Source organism: Neomonachus schauinslandi, chromosome 14 (genome assembly GCF_002201575.2).
Source record: "Neomonachus schauinslandi chromosome 14, ASM220157v2, whole genome shotgun sequence".
NCBI lineage: Eukaryota > Metazoa > Chordata > Mammalia > Carnivora > Phocidae > Neomonachus > Neomonachus schauinslandi.
In genome coordinates this window covers 4,439,630-4,451,169 of record NC_058416.1, presented here as the reverse complement: position 1 = coordinate 4,451,169, position 11,540 = coordinate 4,439,630, and positions in this window count along the sequence as shown.

The following is an 11,540-nucleotide window of genomic DNA, read 5'->3' as shown; positions in this document are numbered from 1 at the left end:
TTGCATTTCCCTAACATCTAATGATGTTGAACATCTTTTTATGTGCTTATTTGTCATCCATATATCCTCTTTAGTAAAGTGTCTGTTCAAGTCTTTTGCACGTATTTTGTTCGATTTTCCTGCTGTTACCATTGCCCTACTACCATCCCGAGCTCCATCCGTATCTCTACCTATAACAGCCTGACTGTTCACCCAGCCTCCACCTTGCCTTCCTGCAGTTCATTCTCAAGAAAAGATAGATAATTCTCTGCTCAAGACCCTCAGTGGCTTTCCATCCTGCTTACATTAAAAACTAAAGCCTTACCTTAGTCTACATGATCTGCTCTTAATTACTTCTCTGACCCCATCTCTTGATTCTCTTCCCCTATTGTCTTCATGGTAGCCCTTCTGGTCTCTTGCTGCTCTCTGGATAAACCAGACTCACCTCCACCTACGGACCTTTGCACTTGCTGCTCCCCCTCATGAGTGCATGAGTTTTTTTCTGTTTTGTCATTGCCGTGTCCAGTATCCAGATTAGTGCTTGGTGCGTGGAGGACACCTGGTAAATAGGTGTTGAGTCAATGAATGGATGCATTGACTCCTCACTCAGCATGGGCTTGGTTCCGCCCTGATTTTACTCCTGTGGACCCCTATGTCATTGGTCTTGGACAGTGATGATCCCAGGGCAATGACTGGGGCAAGAGCAGAGAGCTTATGTCACTTTTCCCTTCACTTGTACCCACCCCCAAGCCAACACCAGCCACCCTCTGTTTCAACTGAAGCCACACTCACCGTGCTCCACCCCACACCAGCCATCAGTCTCCCAGGGGATTTGCATTTGCTTATTTGCTGTTGTTTTGGGTCCATGTTTCTCTCTATAACCCAAGGTTCATTTACGGAAAGAGAGCTAAAATTTCATGCTCATTCTCCATATTAGCAGGAACTGGGACCCCCTCCTCCACTTGCTAGCTGGTGTTTCGGGACCTTCCAGTTGTGGAACAGATGTGAGAAACAGTGCTGCAGACTAAGCACTACAAAACTCCACAGGGTGACTTGCACATGCATATGGCAGCCTCGGGAGGGAAAGGTCTTCCTTGAGGATGTTTGTGATTTGACACTGGGGTCCTTGAGATATGGCATATTTCAAATGCTGATTTCTTTCATCAAGAGATGCTTTTATGAGCTCTTCAGAGATAATGTTCCCAGGGCTGGGTGTCTCTTACCTCCAATTGACTTCATTGTCTGATGCTCCCTCTGACTGTTGGCACTTTATCCTCTGCCCTTGTTCTGGGATCCCCTTCTCCAGGTGGTTCTCCTGGGTCGGTTCTTACTCAAGATGATCTGGTCTGGTTCCCTTCTGCAGGATCCCCATCTGGCCCACAGGAAGCTCTGGAGGCAGACCCTTCCCCTCCCAGGCACTTCCTCTAGTCTGCAGGGCAGACAATGCTATAGTGAGTCAGCCGTAAGCTTTTCCAGCATAAATCAGACGCTCATGTCAATGGACTCATGACAAGCTTTTCAGGTGGCTCCAGGTTCGTCAAGCACCTCCTCTTCTCCCCAGTGGGGAACGGAGAGCAAATATCCAGCACCCGAACAATCTACTCTAAAGAACTTCTCATTGACTCCCTTTCCAATCTCTCTGAACAGTCTGGCTTTGCCTGTGGAAGTGAGAGAGGAGAAAGGCTAAGCTTGGCAGGACCACTTTGGACATGTCCTGCTCAAGTCCTGCTTGGCTGGTGGAGCCCCCACACTAGGGTGTCAGAATATCTGCACCTGTTACATTGTGCTCATCTTAGAGGTTTCTGTTGCAACGACAAAGACTATAGGAAGAGTCACATTTAACGTTCGGTTACACACATAAAACAAGACAGTTATCAGCAAAAGGAGGGCAGACAAGAAAGGCTGAGCATTTCTTTTGATGTGAGCCAACTGAAAAGGAAGCCTATGGCTAAGCTGAAACTCACAGTGCAGGAGCATAGCCCCCCAAGTGTTCATCTGAGGGACTTTCCAGATGGGTCTTTGATCGGGATTTGTTCATTTCCCAGGAGACTCATCCACTAGTACCTCACACATGTGGGAAGCTGAATAATGACAACAACCAACAAAAAAGGCATCCATATCCTCGTCTCTGAAACCTGTCATATGTCACCCTATATAGCAAAGGGAACTCTGCTGGTGTGATTAAGGGAAGGATCTTGGAGAAAGAAGAAGGGCCCATGAGCCAAGGAGCACAGGGTGCCTCCAGAAGCTAGAAAAGGCAAAGATGTGGATTCTCCCCAGAAGCTCCCAGAAGAAACCTGCCTGCTGACACCTTTATTGCAGACTTCTGACCTGAAGCCTGTTGGGAGTGAAGGGCTGATGCTTGAGCTCACTATGTCTTTGTTAGCTAGTTACAGAAGCCATGGGAAGAAATATGCATGCTTTTTACCTGCCTGAAGATAGGAATACTCTCCAGGCATCCCAGGCAGTTCGAGAACGGACCGTGTGGATATGACACTCCTTGCATGTGGGTGCTGAATGCAAGTCGGTCTTCAGCCATGTCCTACAGATTTCCGGCGGACTTGGGAAACTGGAGCACTTGAGTGTTGAGCAGACACTCCACCTCAGGCTCACTTAAGGATGAGTTCCTCATGTCCCCAGAACCAGGCTCTGATTCCTTTTTGTTTCTCTTGAGAACACAATGAATAGTGACACTTGAACTGTGAGCGACAACAACTGTTTACAGTTTGAAAACCTGTGAAATAACCCATGAACAGATTGCGTCTTTGAACTCAGTGCCTCATTTATCTTGCCTGTGTTCGCCCAACAGGAGACCAATGTTTTAAAGGGGAATAAAACTTTGTTCAGTGTTCCCGGTAGCATTTAACAACTGAACCCCATCTGTTCAATAAAAGCTTCAATTGGAAACTTTGTCTTGAGTTGTATTGAGGGAATTCTTGAATCCACCAGACTGAAGGAAGTTCCCATTAATGTCAGCCTGTGTCTCAGGTCTTAGCACACTAGGATTACAAAACAAGGACACACTTCCTCTTCGTATTTATTACTGTAGCACAATACCCTGCTCTGTTCGATGTTATAAACTTGCCTACCCTGTGCATCATCAGTATCTCTGACGGGGCGACCTCAGGCCCCACACTGTCCACTGGCTGCAGACAGCACCCTGGGACCCTCAGCTCCAACACCTGCTGCCTGAAGAATCCCTTAGCAAACCCTTGCACATCATGAAGACACCAAGGTCCCCTCCGGGAGCTGACACTGGGGGTTTGGGTGCCAGGGTGCTGCTGGATTTAGGGTGCAGGCCTTAGGAGAGGCTCCCACCCCGCTCTGCCACAGCACCTGCAGAAAAGCAGTCCCCCGGGCTGGCCCTTGTTCATTCCCCACAGGTGCTCAGACCGCTCCCCCCCATCCCCTCGCTCGAGTGCTCGCTGGATCCCTCCACAGGCATCTCATACACAAGGCCTGAAGGAAACGTGGCAGGGCCGAGAACACCCTGCTGCCCATCTTCCCACTGTGCCCCTGGCTCCTCATGGCCCATCACCCTACCGAAAGTGCCCAGAAGTCCCCTCGTGTCTTCCCCCCGACAGCCCCCTCAGTGACACAGGAGCACTAGGTAGACAAACTTGGATCCTATCAGTGGTCCCCGACCCAGGGGCCTTGGGAGCTTCAGGAATCTTGAGGCTCAGGCTGCATCCCAGACCAGTTACATCAGAACCACTAGAATCCTACAGGGAGATGATGGGGTTTTTAAAGCTGCCCAGGGGATTTTTCCATGAGGAGAAGTACTTCCTGAAGATAATCAGGAGCCTGAGCTGAAAGTAATCATGAGATTGCTGATGCATACATGCTGATTGGTTTCTCCAATTTTATTTTCTGTAAAATTAAGTATGGTGAAAAGCGAAGTGGGTTTTTAAAATTAGGCAGCACACTATAAATCACAAGGGGGGAGCAGAAGCCTCTGGAATGAAACCCACATGTCTTCCAGAATGATCTGAGGCAGCAGCTGGGACCCAGCCTTGAACGTTTTGCCTGGTGGTTCTGGGCAGCTCTAACCATCCTTCATTAGCCCAGGCTGGCCCCCAGTTTATGGGGCCTGAAGGATCTGGAATTTACAAGTTCTCTTGAAGAAAAGAGATACAAAATTATGAAAAAAACAAAATCAGGTGCAGAAGTGGATACTTAGAAACGTGGCAGAGGATCCCTGAACCGTACAGTTCATTAATTTCATGGTACAGAACTTCTCCGATTGGGCTGAAAGGTTTCATCACAGGCGGGCTCTTGGGGCGCCGCTCCACGAGGCGCGTGCTGAACGTCCGGCCATCCTCGTGTCCTCATTTGTGAATAGCGGGTATGGTGGTCTTAAACCCTCGAGGAAGGACTCGAGTGTTCCACGTTCACTGGGTTCTAGAAAGCTTCCCCTGCACTCACAGCTCTTCCTGGGAGGGCCTGAGCTTGCTGCCCACGCTCAGGCGGGGCGGTAACCGAGGGCTCTACGCCTCACTGCACTAGCACTGGGATCCCAGCTGAGTGAAGCCACTGGGAAGCCCGATCTCTGGCACTGCTCCACCTGCACTTTTGTGCTTCGGAGACGAGCCCGGAGACAGCGTCTAGATGGGCAAGTTGTGCCATTTCTCACTCTCAGGCCAGCAGGTGCTTTGAGCCTCCATGAGCCAGCCCGACAGCCAAGGGCTTGCTTCGTCCTCTCCTTCCTCAGTGTCTCGTCTCCGTCTGTATTCCTTTTCCACCCTTTTTTTCTTCTATTTTTCCTCCTCTTTCCTCCTTCTCTTTTTCTTCTTCCTTCTGGAAGTACTAGTAGATGCCAGAAACTGCTCTGGATGCTGATCATCAGGGTGTCTGTTTGGCTGAGTCCGTGGATTGATCTGCCAGAGTGAGGGGACCCATCGGGCATGAAGTCCGCGGCAGCTTCCTTGAGGAGGGGACCTGGAGAATGGCTTCAGTACTGTGCACACAGAAGGTGACTGCAAAATGCACATTTACCGGTGGCCTAGTGTCCCCCAAATTCATATCCACCTGGAATCTTGGGGTGGGGACTTATTTGGAAATCAGATTTTTGCAGCCAATTCACTAGGAGGAGTTCTTACCGAATGGGTGGGGGGTGTCCTCACGAGAGAGGAGAGGACGCTCAGGGGTACACGTGGAGACAGAAACACAAATTGGAGCCGGGCAGCTGCAAGCCAAGGAATGCCAAGGAGCACGGGAGGAGGCAGGAAGGATCCTGCCCTGGAGCCTCCAGAGGGGTCACACTGCTGCCGAGGCCTTGACCTCAGACTTCTGGCCTCCAGACCCAGGGTGAGGAGCACTCTCCCGGTGTTTTTGAGCTACTCTGTTTGTGGCGCTTTGTCCCAGCAGCCCCAGGAAACTAATACACGTGTTAATTCAATTATTTGAAAACAAGTCCCAAGTGTGGCTGAGCCTACATGTACATATGGTTCTCAGAGAGGACAAATCCCTCACTTGAGCGTTCACGGCCCCACACTTTCTGACATGGTCTTTGTTCCACAGTCAGAGGCAAGACCTGAAAGCAAACGGCGCAGGAGGGTAATACGCTGGGGTCCCTTAGACTACCTCCAAGGACGCTCCGAGCCAGCCACCGTTTTGAAACCTTACCTGGGGCACCGGAGGTGATGACAGATATCCGAGGACAGACAGAAAGTGCCGTCACCCAGCTGAGCATTTTTCTGTGCATTTGGTTATTTTGCTACGTCCGAAGAAGAAACAGATTTTTCCAGTGCATATGCAGCTTTTGTGCGGTAAATACACAACGCACAGAACTGTGCTGTGCATTCCACTCCCTCCCAATCCTCCGCTCCTCCGGCCCGTGGACAGATTGCTATCACCTAAAACACACAGAACTCTTGATATGTGCTGGAACGTTCAGCGGTTTCAACTTTCCTTTGCTTCGCCAAGGGTTTTAACGCTGTTTATATTCTGAAACAGGATGGGTCCCCCTCCCACCCCTCACATGAAAAACAAGCTGGGGAAAATAGCTTCAAACTACCAGTGAAATGTTAACAAATGATGAATTTTTAAAGTAAGTCCCCCGAATATATGCGATCCTTCTCAAAATAAGACAAGGAAAGGTAACAGGCGAGTCCGTTGATCACAAAAAAGGAAAACTGATACTCTTATCTCCTAGCCATCCTTACATCATAAGAATAAAGTGTACTGGCTTAAAAACAGGCGAAATGTAAAGATCATGGACCACTAAATACAACCCATGAGAGCTGTTTTGGCAGAAACACACTGTGAGTTATCAGTAAGTGCATATAATTTTTGGTGAGCACACATGTTTCTGTTATGTTGTATACCCTTTATTTCAAATCTGAGGTAAGCTGCAGTAAGTGTCGTGTGCTTTTAATTAAACTCAGCATTTGGATCCTTTCTAAATAATCAGTGCAAGATGAGGAGTGGGGGCACAGGCTGAAACAATAAAAAGTTCTTTTTTGATTAATTAGTGAATATAAGCTTTAAATATTTGGGTATTTTTAAGTATCAGTGAGAAATGGACAGTGGTATTCTCGCAGCCGAGGGAGGACGTAACCCCAGAAGGCTCATCACCAGCTCGGAGGGGAGTCCTGACACTCCGTCACCTTATAAAGGATGACAAATTCCAGTTAGCATTATTGGTTGCAAAGCTCCAAAATCAGTTTGAAATTCTTAAAGCACTTGGAAATTTACATGGATTACAAGACTAAAATGAAAAATCGATCGTTTTTCTCCACGTCAGTGTTGTAATAAAGATATACGTGTAAGCAGAAACCCAGCAAGTGAGCTTGATAAGCAGTCCTCCCTGTCCCTTATTCCAGACCTTTCTACCGTGACATCATTGACCAAGAGCCACAGGTTCCCAAACCTCACCCCTATGCTGGCGTGGGGGCGGGCTGGCCCTGCCTATGGTGCATCTTGCAAGACTCTAAACCTTCTGCAGATTTCCCTCCATTTGGTAGGTCATCGTGTGACCTCAACTCTCTCTCCACTTTTTCAGACACACTCACAAAGGCAATGCCACAGTTTCTGTTTCTCGGACAAGTTAATGTTTTTCTCCAAAGTACAGAGAGTGAAGGACTTTGTGAGGTCTGCAGTTAAAAATGCCAAAGGTAATTGAAATACGTTTTGGATTGTTTCCACATCTTCGCTATTGTGAATAATGCTCCATTCAGCCGAGGAACACAGATATTTTTTCAAGATCTTGATTTCAATTCTTTTGGATAAATACCCAGAAGTGGGATTGCTGGATCCTATGGTAATTCTAGTTTAAGTTTTTTGAAGCAACCAAAATATGCCCTGATGGATGAATGCATGAAGAGAAGGTGATATATACAATGGGATATTACTCAGCATTAAAAAAGGGTATCCTGGCGCACCTGGGTGTCTCAATTGGTTAGGCATCCAACTCCTGATTTCAGCTCAGGTCATGATCTCAGGGTTGTGAGATCGAGCCCCGCACTGGGCTCCGGGCTCAGTGTAGAGTCTGCTGGGGATTCTGGGGATTCTCTCTCCCTCTCCGTGCGCCCCTCCCACTCGTGCACGCTCTCTCTCTCTCTCTCAAATAAATAAATAAATAAATCTTAAAAATAAAGAAAGAAAGAAAAGGAAATCCTGCCATTTGGGACGACATGGATGAACCTGGAGGGCGTGACGTTGACTGAAATAAGCCAGACACAGCAGGACCAGTACTGCACAAATCCACTTACTCAAGTATCTAAAGTCGTCAAACGTACAGAAACAGAGGGTAGATTGGTGGACGCCAGGGGCTGGGGGAGAGGGAAATGGAAGCTGCTGTTGGGTGGGTAGAAAGTTTCAGTCATGCCAGGTGAATCGGCTCTAGAGCTCTGCACGCCCATAGTTAACTACGCTGCAGAGTACACTTAAGGATCTGCTAAGAGAGTGGATCTTGTGTTCAGTGTTCTTACCACAATAAAAAAGAAACTGGAAATTCTGTCAAAGTTAACTTTCCTGTATACTAAGACAAAGTCATGGTTTTTTTTTTTTTAAGGCAAAAATTCATGGATTCCATTTTCTTTCGGGGTTTTTTGGTAAGAAACAGGGTGATGCTGTCACAACCGTGGATGGAAGAGGTTTGTCTTCTTTGTCATCCCACTCCACCCTCAAAGCTCATGATACATGTTGAGAAAAAGGAACACAGGGGTAGCAGGACACAGAGGGAGAAAATACTGTCTCACTGTTTGCTCTGAGGATCAGATGAGATAAGGAATGGAAACGTGCTCTGTGAACGATTAAACATCACAGTTTTGGAAACAGTACTTTCTAATGGGGGTTTCTGCATTTCCAAACTCAAAAGCGTTTGGAAGCTATTTAAACACTGTCACACACCCAGCTGATATCTGGCCATAGCATCTCAAAACCTGTCAAGGAATTGAGAAGGGGCCTGTTTCCCCTGTCCAACAACCATGTATATGGCAGAAATTTTAGTTTGTGTTGAAATCTTTCGGGGGTTGGGAGGATCTTGGACTTTTTTTTTTTTTTTTTTTGCCTTGGATGGAACTGTCATTGCATTAGATTGCCTACAGACATTTAAAACTTGCAAATGTAGAATTTTAGGCATTTATTCAGAGGTCCAGCCTCAGATGATGAGTAAGCAACTGTGAGATGGAGTCTCAAGCCTTTCCAGTAAACATAGAATTTTGCGTCACAGTGCAGGACAACCAGGGGGAAGGGAGAGCATTCTAACTTTCCTTCCAACTCACTAAAGCTATAAAGTGCAACTGTTTGAGAGCAATCCAAGGCAGGGGAGGAAAGAATAGAAGAAAGAATTGCTTTATGCATCCACTCACTTGTCCCTTCACTCTTCAAGTTCTTAATGAGCGCCTACTGTACGCCAGGTACTGGACTTGTCAGTACTTGAGATTCAAGTTCAACGTGTTTAGTTACAGCTTTGAGCTGGTATGACACAGCCGTGACTTTCAGAACACTCTTTCTAAAAGTGTTAGATTGAGAAGATCTATGTGTGGCTCTAACAAAGATTTACCTCTGAAACACCAAATGTTAAAAAAGAATATCTGGCATTAAACTGACAACACGGTTCCTGTTCAGGCACACAGCTACCTAACCCCATCTTTAGTAAAAAACACAAGGCTAAGAATGCTGGCCATAAAACAGAGAACATACTGATCATAGTGCCCAGACTTGACAACAAAAGCCAAAAAGCCAGAACTACAGAATCTAACCCTTAACCGTAGGCAGGGGTTACTTAGAGCCCCAGTCCCTACAGACCTTACGCTCCCCTGGGATCAGAGACAGCAAGACAGAAGCCAAAATATGAGAGAAACTGAAAACTTCCCTATGAACCTTGTCTCCCTGGCTCCCTGGCTCCTGTCACAAACAATGGGTTGCAGTAGATGACAGACATTCTAATCCTGAACGCCCTGCAGGTCAGAGGAAATGCAAACATTTTGTGCAGGAGAGAGGGATTGGCGGATGCCATGGGAAGGAAAGCAGGGCAAGAGAGGAGGCCAATTCTGGGGGAGACTGGACTGTACCACCTGCTTCAGGCTAGAGAAATGGGGAGCCATGCAGGTCATGTGTAGCTCTCCCTCCTGGCCTCCTCGTATTCTGCTTTCTTCTGTAAGCTGTCCTGTGTGGCAGGTACTCTCTCTGTACTTACCTGGTATGTCTCTGCATCTGCAGTGCCGGAGAATAATTCCTTCTCCCATGCGGCGTCTGTGCCAAGGAAAATTCTCAATTTTCCAGTGTGATGGGTGCTCCCATGGCTGTGTGTTTAGTTAAGCTTAGTGACACAGAACTGAGATTCTGGATAATAAGATCTGACTCGTGCTGGGAACTGGAAATTAGAAATTATGGTAATTGGAAGTAGGATCTAATGCTTTTATGAGGGGGTCTATAATCAGCAGTGACTTGCATAACGCTTATATTCCTTAAATTCTCAGAATAAGTCACATCACTTCTCTTTCTGAAGCACCCAACCTCTGGTCAACCGTCCACATACCTCTTTCCTTGTGTTCTTCCATGGTGTCCCTGTTCCTAAAAAGTCAGGCAGAGAAGAGAAAAACTATTGACTTAGCTCCTAAGCTAAGATCAGATTCCTTGCTGTAAAGTGATCTGCGAAGCTTCCTTTACCCAAAAACAAATGGATTGCAGGGCCACCTGCTGGGGATTCCCAGCTGTGCACACTTAGGTTAGAATACCAGCTCATTTACTGAAGAGCGGTGTGAGGGAGTGGTCGTCAAACTGAGATACCTGGCATCACAGGAGGACTTTTAAAGGAGGTCTCAGAGTTTTAAGGGCCCCAATTTCCATCTGCTCCAAGTCCATGTGTCCTCTCTCATAGGGCGGACAGGGCTGGTACCTGCTGTCCTGCTTTCTGCCTTCCTGCTCCCCTTTCAAGACAGTGGTATAGACTGAATGTGTCCCCCCCTCCCAGCAAATTCATATGTTGAGACCTGATCCCTAAAGCGATTTGGAAGTGGGGCCTTTGAGAGGTGATTAGGTCATGAATGGGATTTGTGTCATTGTGAAAATGGCCCCACAGGGCTCCCTTACCCCTGCAACCAAGTGAGGACCCAGAGAGAAGACAGCTATCTGCAGAGAATCAGGAAGCCAGGCTCTCAGCAGACACCAAATCTGACAGCACTGCAGTCTTGGACTTCCAGCCTCCACAGCTGTGAGAATAAATTCCTGTCACATACAAGCCACCCAGTCCATGGTAGGTATAGCAGCCCAGACAGACCAAGACACTCAGTGCCAGGCATCATTCTAAGTGCTGTGCGTTTAACTCAAAAAGCCTCAAATAGGGGGTACCTGGCTGGCTCAGTTGGAAGAGTGTGCCATCCTTGATCTTGGGGTTGTGATTTTGAGCCCTTCGTTGGGCGTAGAGATTACTTAAAAATAAAAACTTAAAGAAAAGCCTCAAATGTTCCAAAGGGGCAATTTGAAATACCACAGTATATTATTATTGGAGAACGCCTCCTTAATCAAGGAAGCGTGTTAGCTATATATTTTGCATTATTTCAGGGGGAAGGAAGTGGAAGGTCCGCCTTCTGACAATTAACATTGTATTTCCAAGTAAAAGAGTTCCATATCAAGAGTAAGTTCTGTATTTTCTTAACAAATCTTAATTCAGATTTGTAGGAGAAATGTTTTCATCAACTTTTGCCAAATGATTATTAGGTACATAGATAATATTCACTTTTACTTGGACTGAAGCCTCTCCCTTGCTCTTATTTACCAACAGTTTCTTTGTTCTTATCACCACCACATACCTATAAAATTTTGATAAATTTAATGATAATGTGTTATAGATTCTACTCCAAATCCCTTCTTTTTGCTGTATTTTTCACTGAACACTGTCTCATACCAGCAATAATCTCACTTATAGACATCTGGACTAATTTTTAAAAAGCCCAATAGATATGATTAAAGGATACATTTCCAATAAATGACTTTCAATATCTAAAAACTCTTTGCCAAACATCTACAGTTGACCCTTGAACAACATGGCTTTGAAATACACAGGTCCACTCATATGAGGATTTTTTTCAGATAAACAGTACAGTTCTGTAAAT